This window comes from Aphelocoma coerulescens, chromosome 9 (genome assembly GCF_041296385.1).
Source record: "Aphelocoma coerulescens isolate FSJ_1873_10779 chromosome 9, UR_Acoe_1.0, whole genome shotgun sequence".
Classification (NCBI taxonomy): domain Eukaryota; kingdom Metazoa; phylum Chordata; class Aves; order Passeriformes; family Corvidae; genus Aphelocoma; species Aphelocoma coerulescens.
Genome location: NC_091023.1, coordinates 3352091 through 3360353, shown reverse-complemented (window position 1 = coordinate 3360353; position 8263 = coordinate 3352091).

The window sequence follows — 8263 nt, the reverse complement described above, 5'->3', positions numbered from 1 at the left end:
TGCTCGGGGCTGGATGCTGCCGGGAAGGAGCGGCATCCAGCTGCTGGATGGAGGCCCGGGTGTGCGGCAGGCTTGGTAAATGCGGTGAAAAATCCCTTCCCTAACTGTCAAGCATCCTTTTTATTACACAAGTATATAGAATTTGTGTATATATATGCTATATATGTGTTAAATAAACACTGTGACGTAAAGAAGCAGTGGAGTTTTACTGAAGAATTTGGTATTGTTCATGCTGAAGTAAAACAAACAAAAGGACAGCCCGGCCCTGGAGAGAAGGGCTTTGCTTTTGGGAGGCTTAGAGCGGTCCATGAGGGGTAAAGAACAGCTTTATCCCTGGCATGACCAAGGTACCACAGCATCCCAGGCTCTGAGACACTGCCAGCCTCGTCTGGTGTCACAGGTCAGTCACTGCAGCCAGAGGGACTCAAGGACACCTGGATCGATAGACAAGCAGAAACAGGGCGCTGTTGCCAAGTTTTACTGTGGTTGGAGATGTGTTAGTGTGGGAGTCAGTGCTCAGTGAAATTGTGTTGCACCTGAGTGCTTGCTGGATGTAAGAACCTCATAAAGAACCGTGTCTGTGTGCCCTGACTTGGCTGGGACATCTCATGCCCATGAATAAATATTTACACTTGTAACTCCATGCTTTGCATCCCAACCTGGCACCTGGGTCAGCACGGGCCACATGTGAATTTTAATCGGGGGAACTTTTTATTGAGGAATTTTTATTTCATTCATGTCCCACCAGAGGCAACAAAAGCCTTTTGGATGGTGCTTCCCACCTCCCCATTCCAGATGCTCTCCTCCTCCCATTATGCTCTGTGCCCTAAATGGGCTTCTCCAGTGGATTTGCAGCCACATAACTCACATTTGCCACAACATTCAGTTAACAAACCATTTTCCTTGGGAAATGTGCTGAGCAGCAAAGCCAGGCCAGGACAGCAGCCAAGGCAGTGGATGCTGCAGCAGTGATTTGGCAGCAGCAGCAGCACACTGGGGAGCCCGGGCAACTGCAGCTCTGAGCAAGCTGAGGGTCCTGCAGCACCAGGCCCAGGCATCCCCTGGCTCTTGCTGGAGAAGAGAGTTGTGTCCAGAGAAGGAAACAGGGATGTGAAGGGTCTGGAGCACAAGCCTTACAAAGAATGGCTGAAGGAGCTGGGGGGCTTGGCCTGGAGAAAAGGAGGCTCAGGGGAGACCTTCTCGCTGTCCACAACTCCCTGACAGGAGGGGGCAGCCAGGGCGGGTTGGGATCTGTTCCCAGGGACAAGAGGACACAGCCTCAAGCTGCACCAGGGGAGGTTTAAGCTGGATATTAGGGAAAAATTCTTCACTGAAAGGCTTGCCATGCATTTGAACAGGCTGCTGAGGGCAGTGGTGGAGTCCCCATCCCTGGAAGTGTGGATGTGGCACTTGAGGACATGGTTTAGTGGTGGAACACAGTGGAGGTCCTGGGTTGATGGCTGGACTTGATATCAGAGGGCTTTTCCAACATTAATGATTCCATGATTTGATGATTCTGTGGTTTTCTGATAGTAAAACATTGTGGGACAGTGCTAGGAGACAGGTGGGAAGAGAAATGCTGCTGGATCTCAAACACAGCCATGTCCTCCAGGTTTGGGGTGAAGCTCTGTGCCTCCTTCATGCTGTGCTGGGCTCAGGTGCTGAGGAGAGGCACCAAACCAACAAGCAGGGTCAAAATGCAACCCCGGTGGTGCACTCACCTCCCTCAGCCCACTTTCCAGCCCAAGGGTGTGAGTTAGCACGGACCATCCACGCGATGAGTTCCACTGGTTTCCCCGAACAAGAGCAAACAGCTGAGCCGCTTCGCTGGGAGAACAGATGCCACTAATAAGGCAGTAAATAAATCCATGTGCAAGGCCTTACAGTTGGGTTGTAATTACCTCTGCACTGCCGAAAGAGCCGACGCCAGAGCCGCACATGAATGACACATTAATGGGAGCGCTCATCCGCTCTCGGCTGGCTGGCTCCCCAGAGACCGGGGCTTTTATTTCATTTTTGCACATGCCAAAACCACCATGGTCTGGTGGGACTCGCCTGGAGCCAGCACTGGGGTGGTTCCCACTGCTCCTCCTAAAAGCCCAGCTAAAAAGCAGCAAGGCTGAGAGCAATTCCCAGCAAGTTAACATCCATTTGCAGCAGCAGGAGGACGGAAGTGGGAACACAGAGGAGTCTGGCTGCGCTCCAGGGGCTGTGCCTGCACACGTCCCATGCCCCAGGTCCCATTCAGCCATACTGATGTTTGTGATCCAGGATGCTTTTTCCTGCCAAAAAGAGCAGCAAACCTCCTTCCAGCACTGCAAGGCCTCCACTGGGATCAGCCTCTCACTCCAAGTCTCTCTCACCTGTGACCCCGCTCCAGACAGAGCTCGACCCTCCCCGAAGGCCATCGTGCTGCTGCCTTGGGTGCTGCAGCCTGTCCTGCATCCCCAAGGAAGAACCTCGCTGCAGAGCATGGACCATGCCCCTCTCCTCAGGGGGGAAGGCATTCCAATGCCCTGGTAAGGGAGGACACTCTTTCCCTCTTTCCTCCATGCCCCAAAGACATACTTTGGACCCCTGTCTCTGAGCAGTCCCCATGAAGGATGCTTCCTTCCAAGGGACCTGTTACAGACAGCCTGGGGCCTCCAACAGGAGGGTGCTGCTCAGGGGGAGCCGCTGGCCAGTACCAAAGAGCCACCTCCCCCTTGCCAGGGTTTTCCCACCTACACCTCCATGAGATCTCCATCTGTCTCCAGGGCAGAAGGCACCGTGAGGCCGTGGTCACCCTGAGCAGCCTCACCCCGTGCTCGGCTGCCCTGGATGGGGCAGACTCAGCCCCCAACACTCTTGACACTGATATTTGGGGGCTATTCCTGGGAAACAAGGTCTGCCAAGGCAGCAGGGAGGGGCGGGCAGAAGCTCAGCCCGTTCCAGGAGCTCTGCAGCCACCTGGGTCGTGGAAGGGGATGGAGCAGGGTGGCAGTGAGGACCTGGCATCCTTTGGGATGCACCCTTTGGACACTGCACAGCTCTTGGGGTGTCCCAGAGTGGGGAAGGGCTCTGGGCTGCTTCAGAGGAGACCCCCTGAATAGGTCTATCCCAGCTGGGGCCACTTCTCCCACAGGCGGTGCCCTTCAGCTGGTGGCTGTGCCAGGACTGCCTCCTCCAGCCTGGAGAGCCTCCCCAGGACTGCAGAGCTGCTGTGGGGCCAGGAGAGGAGAGGAGGGTCTGCCTCAATCTCCATCTCAGTCCTGTCCCTTCCCTGGCCCTCAGGAAGAGCAGACACTGCTCCCTTTGGAATTTGCTGAGAGTTCCAGGGGACTCTCCCTTCCCTTTTTTCTTTCTGGGCTGCATTTCCACAGGAATAAGCGAAGCAGGAGCAAGCAGGAATGGCCCCTCTTCCACTTTCAACAACCACATTCATCCCTCTCCCCCTGTTCTTCAGCCATATCCCACCCTCTACCCAAGATCCCAAAATCGTATCCTTCCCTCTCCCACAGCTCCCACTCCCCCAGTGCTGCAGTAATGAGCAAACAGGCAAAAAAGCCAGGCAAGGCCCTTCTCAGCATCCCGGTTTTCATTTCAGAGGGGCCATGGAGGCTCCACTTCAAATGGGAACAAGGGGAGGAGGTGCAGGTGGTCCCCTGAGGCCAGCTCTTCTGCCCCGCTCCCTCAGCAGCCGCAATGGACTGTCCTGGCCCGGCCCGTTTCTGTCCAGCTCCTCCAGCTCTCTCCGGGCCCGCTGAGTGATTCCAGCTCAGCTCTGCAGGGCATCCTCCAGTCCAAGCAAGACCAGAGAGACGAGAGGCTCGTGTGGCTGCTTCCGCACAGAAGGCAGCTTTATTGTTGATCCCCTCTGGCAAAGGGGAAAGCCAGGGATGAGAGCTCCCTCTCCACATGGGCAGAGGGCTGGCTTTTATAGGGATACAGGGGATGGGTGAAGGCCAATGGGTTACAAAGGATCTGCATAGGGCCTCCTAAAGGATTGTGGGTCTGTCTTTTCTCACCCTGACCATAGAGGTGGTTGCATTTCCAGGGAGTCCTGCTGGGCGATTGTGCAATCTCTTATCTCAGCAGAGATCCCTCCAGGGCAGGGACTGGGCATACCCCACATTTGTGTATTAGCTGGGAGGCACATTGTGATGGATAGGTGTGATTGGGATGGAATAACAACGGACCCTGTTATGAAGTTTCACCACAGACGTCAGATTAAAGGAGATATTATTCCGTGTGTCCGGCGCTAATAAAAAATGCCTGCTTTCTAATGCTTCAAATGAATAAAACAGTCTATTTACAACTAATTTCACTATCAATATGCTACTCTCTACCTAATTTCCTATGACTAAATGGTTTCCATCCCACAGCTCCCACTCCCTCAGTCTTGCGGTGACGAGCAAGCAGGCAGAAGAAACCAGGCGAAGTTCTTCTCGGCATCCTGGTTCGCTTCAGAAAGGCCATCGAAGCTGCCAATCCGGGGGGAGCACGGTGGGACGGCGCCCGTTGTCCCCTCCGCCCAGCGCTTCCCGTTCGCTCAGCGGCCACCTGCTCTCCTGCTGCCCGTTTCTGTCCAGCTCCTGCAGCTCTCTCCGGGCCCGCTGGCGGGGCACAGGGCTCGGCGGCCGATCCCCAGCAGCCAATCTTCGGCGCCGGCCACCTCCAGCAGCTGCCTCCTGCTGCTGCTCCTGCTGCTGCCGCTGCCGCCACCGCGCCACGAAGGGATGGAGGCGGCGGCGCCGCGGGGCCAGCGCGGCACGGTTGTCCCGGCCCTGCAGCAGGCGGATGGCCCCAATGGGCTCTCGGCAGATGGGGCAGGTGGCAGCGGCGTCGGGGGCAGCCCGGGGCTGGATGCAGGCGTGGCAGAACACGTGTCCGCAGGGCTCCAGGGCAGCGGGGCTTTGGAGGGGATCCACGCAGATGCGGCAGATCCTGACGGCTCGCGGCGCTGCTGGCTCTTGCCGGGCCTCCTCCATTGCTGCTCCCTCCTCCTGGCCTCCTCTCAGCTGCTGCTGGCAGGACTCGAAGGCTTGGCTTCCACTGGTGGCACTCAGATCTTCCTCGGCCTCCCGTGGGACGCACAAGCTCCTCGGTCACTGGCAGCACCCAGACGCTCCTTGGTCGCTGGCGGCAGGACTCAAAGGCTCCTCACTCGCTGGCAGCACTGAGAAGCTCCTCAGACACTGGCAGCGCTCGGAAGCTCCTCGGCTGCCAGTGTGTCACAGGCTGAGTGCTGTGGCACTACCCAGCGCTGGTGGCCACAGTTACCTACCCACTGCAGGTGAGGTCATAGTGATCATGACTGGTGACATCACAGGGCTCTAAGGGCACGCCCAGGAGCTCCCCCATCCACAGAGATGGACCCTGTGGCACAAAGCCGACCTGGCAGTGGGCTCAGTGCTCACCCAGCTGCCTTCCAGGCGGTCTCTGCTGGGGTGGGGCTGTGCCAGTCACACTCGCCAGGACCTGCTCTGCAGAGCTGCTTTCCATGGTGTGTCCTGGTGCCTGGGGCTGCACCTCCCCAGGGGCAGGACCCTGCATAGCCCTTGGTGGAACTTCAGGAGGTTCCATCAGCCCATTTCTCCAGCTTGTTGAGGTCCTTGTGGGCGCAGAGTCATCCTCTGGTGTCTCTGCAGCTCCTCCCACTGTAGGAAATTCAGCAAACTTGCTGAGGGTGCCCTGGGCCCCATTATTCAGGCCACTAGCAAGAAGGAAGTCCCAGTACTGGTGCCTGGGCTACACTTGTCAGACACTGAAATATTATCGTTTATGGCTTGAACATTTGCATGAAGGACTTTAAAAACTGTATTACAAAAGCTGCAGAGAAGACTACCATACCCTGAATGGGGCTCTGAGAGGCCCATCACCACTCAGGGCTGGGGAGATTCACAAAGCACAAGCTTCACACCTCCAAGGTGGAGACCACAGCCCCAGGCCTATCAGCTGCCAGGCTGGCACAGACCCTGCACCAAAGGGTGGAGGGAGAGAGGCTTTGGATGGGTGTTGGAAAAGCCTCTGGGCAGAGGCGCAGTGACTGCCCGTCCTCCCCTGCGCAGAGGAGCCCAGCTGAGGGGCCCCTTCACCGGGGAAAAGCCGCAGCCATGGGAAGGACAGCAGGGGGGCTGTCATGGCCCATCAAAGGCCCCCCAAAGGGGCCCTCAGACCCTACAGCAGAGATGATGCAACAAATCCCCAGTGTTGCAAGGGACTGCGTCAAACTGGCCCCTGCAAGGGAGGCACGTGGGCATTCCCACCTGGCCCAAACTGGGCATTAATCCCTGGGATTCTGTACTCTGCGGCGTGTGGCAGCGTGGTGCAGCGTGGCGCAGTGTGGTGTGGCACGGCGGCCGGGGACCCTCAGCACCAAGGAGAGCAGATGGAAGGGAGCAACGAGACGTCATTGGGAGTCTCGGAAGAGCGATACGCTTCCTTAGCCCTGTCACCTCTCTCCCTGTTCCCCACACCCCCCCCTTCTTCTTCTCTTTCTTTCTTTTTTCTTTCTCTTTGCCTCTTTTACTATTAAATAAAATACATCCATTGTTTGGCACCAACATCTAACCTCGTTTGGTTTTAATCTCAGTTTTGGATATATTTTGAACATTTCAAGTTCTTTCTGGTCTATACGCAGAGACATAATTTTTCTTTGCTCTTCTGGGTCTAGACCGGATCGTAACAACACTGCTGATGATCAGCCTCCACGTCAGCTTCACGCTGCTGATCAACACCCTCTACTTAATAACCCGGAGTATCAACAGTTAAAATCACTTCCTCACAGGGCAGAGCCTATTTGCAAAGTTCCACCTTCCCCAAGCCTCCTGCTTTCTCCGAGCTCATGAGAAATGTCTGGCTGATCATTTATCAGCCCCAGTGAGCATTTTCCCCTTCAAATACAGCAGCTTTGGAATACAACATAGAGTCTGTTCAATTGTTTGCCTCTTCCTCCACTTTTCCTGAAAATACCATTGTAGCACTCCACACCGAAAGCACTGCAAGACACTGAGGTTGTTTGGCAGAGACTCTCCAGCACCAGGCACCTCCAGGGCCCTGCTGCTGCTGCCACCATCCCTGCCAGCACAGCCCCGCTGTGCAGGGAATGGAAGAGGCTGTGATGACAACAGGCCACCCCTGCAGCACAGTTCTCCACCTGCAGCTGGGAGGCCTGCGGTCACAGCGCTGCTCCTAAGTACCGCTGTCAACAAATTCCACCAGTTCAAGGATTTCTGTAGGATTTTGCAGCGCTGAGAAGTTGATCTCGTCTGGATTCTGTGCTGGGGAATTGCTCTCCATGTTTTCGTCGCTGGCCACGTGGTCCCCGCGGGCCCCGCACGGGCGCCGGCTCCATTCAGCGCCTCTCTGTGTGCGGAGCGCCGAGAAAGAGAAACCGCTGCCGCCGCCTCTGCCCTTCTGCTCGCAGCAGAAGCTGAAAGTGGCTGAGCAGGCAGAGGTCACGGCGAGCTGTGCCGAGATGGCGCCGGCCGCACGGTGCCGGCCGCTGGCCGCTCCCGGCCCCGGGAGGGCCCTGGCCCACGCGCCTGCCCACCCCTCCGAAGAAGAAGGACTGCGTGCGTTCTTGTCCTTCCTCGATGTGTCATCCCAGAGGTGTTACCAACGTCTCTAATTAGGCCAGCAACATGTCCATCGTCAGAGCCTGCCGGGATTGGCTCTGCTGGACAGAGCAGAAGCTTCGAGCAGCTTCTCTCTCAGAAGCTGCCTCTGGGGCTTCCCCCGCCCACCAAAAATAAACCCCAGACTGTTTTAAACTAACACACACCTTAAGCACTGTATTGTGTGTACTCGCTTGTATTCAATGTTATGGTTGTAACACTGTGCTGGAAAATGAAGTATGGAGACCTGTCTAAAAGAGAGTGTCAAGGAAAAGGGGGACTTGATAAATACCACAGAGAACAGAAATTTTCAGGTCCCCTGAAGTTGCTGAACAGAGCTCTAAGACTAACTAGCAAAAAAGATGAAAGGATGTAAAGGTATGCAGAAAGGAGGATAAACGTAGCTGGAACCAGTGGAGAAACAGATAAAGAGGACTACAGAGGGTTTTTTTCAAGTTAGGTAACAACAAAAAGCAACAGTGCATGCCAGAAGAAAAAGTTCAAAGAAAGGTCACCTGTAATATTGAAGCACTCGGTGAATGTGACCACCAGACACCCCTTATGACGACCTCCAGGACCAAAAAAGGACTTCCAGTAGAAGGCAAATGCATGCAAATTAGTTCTGGGAAAGTGGTGTTTGTGTATTAGCTGGGAGGCACATTGTG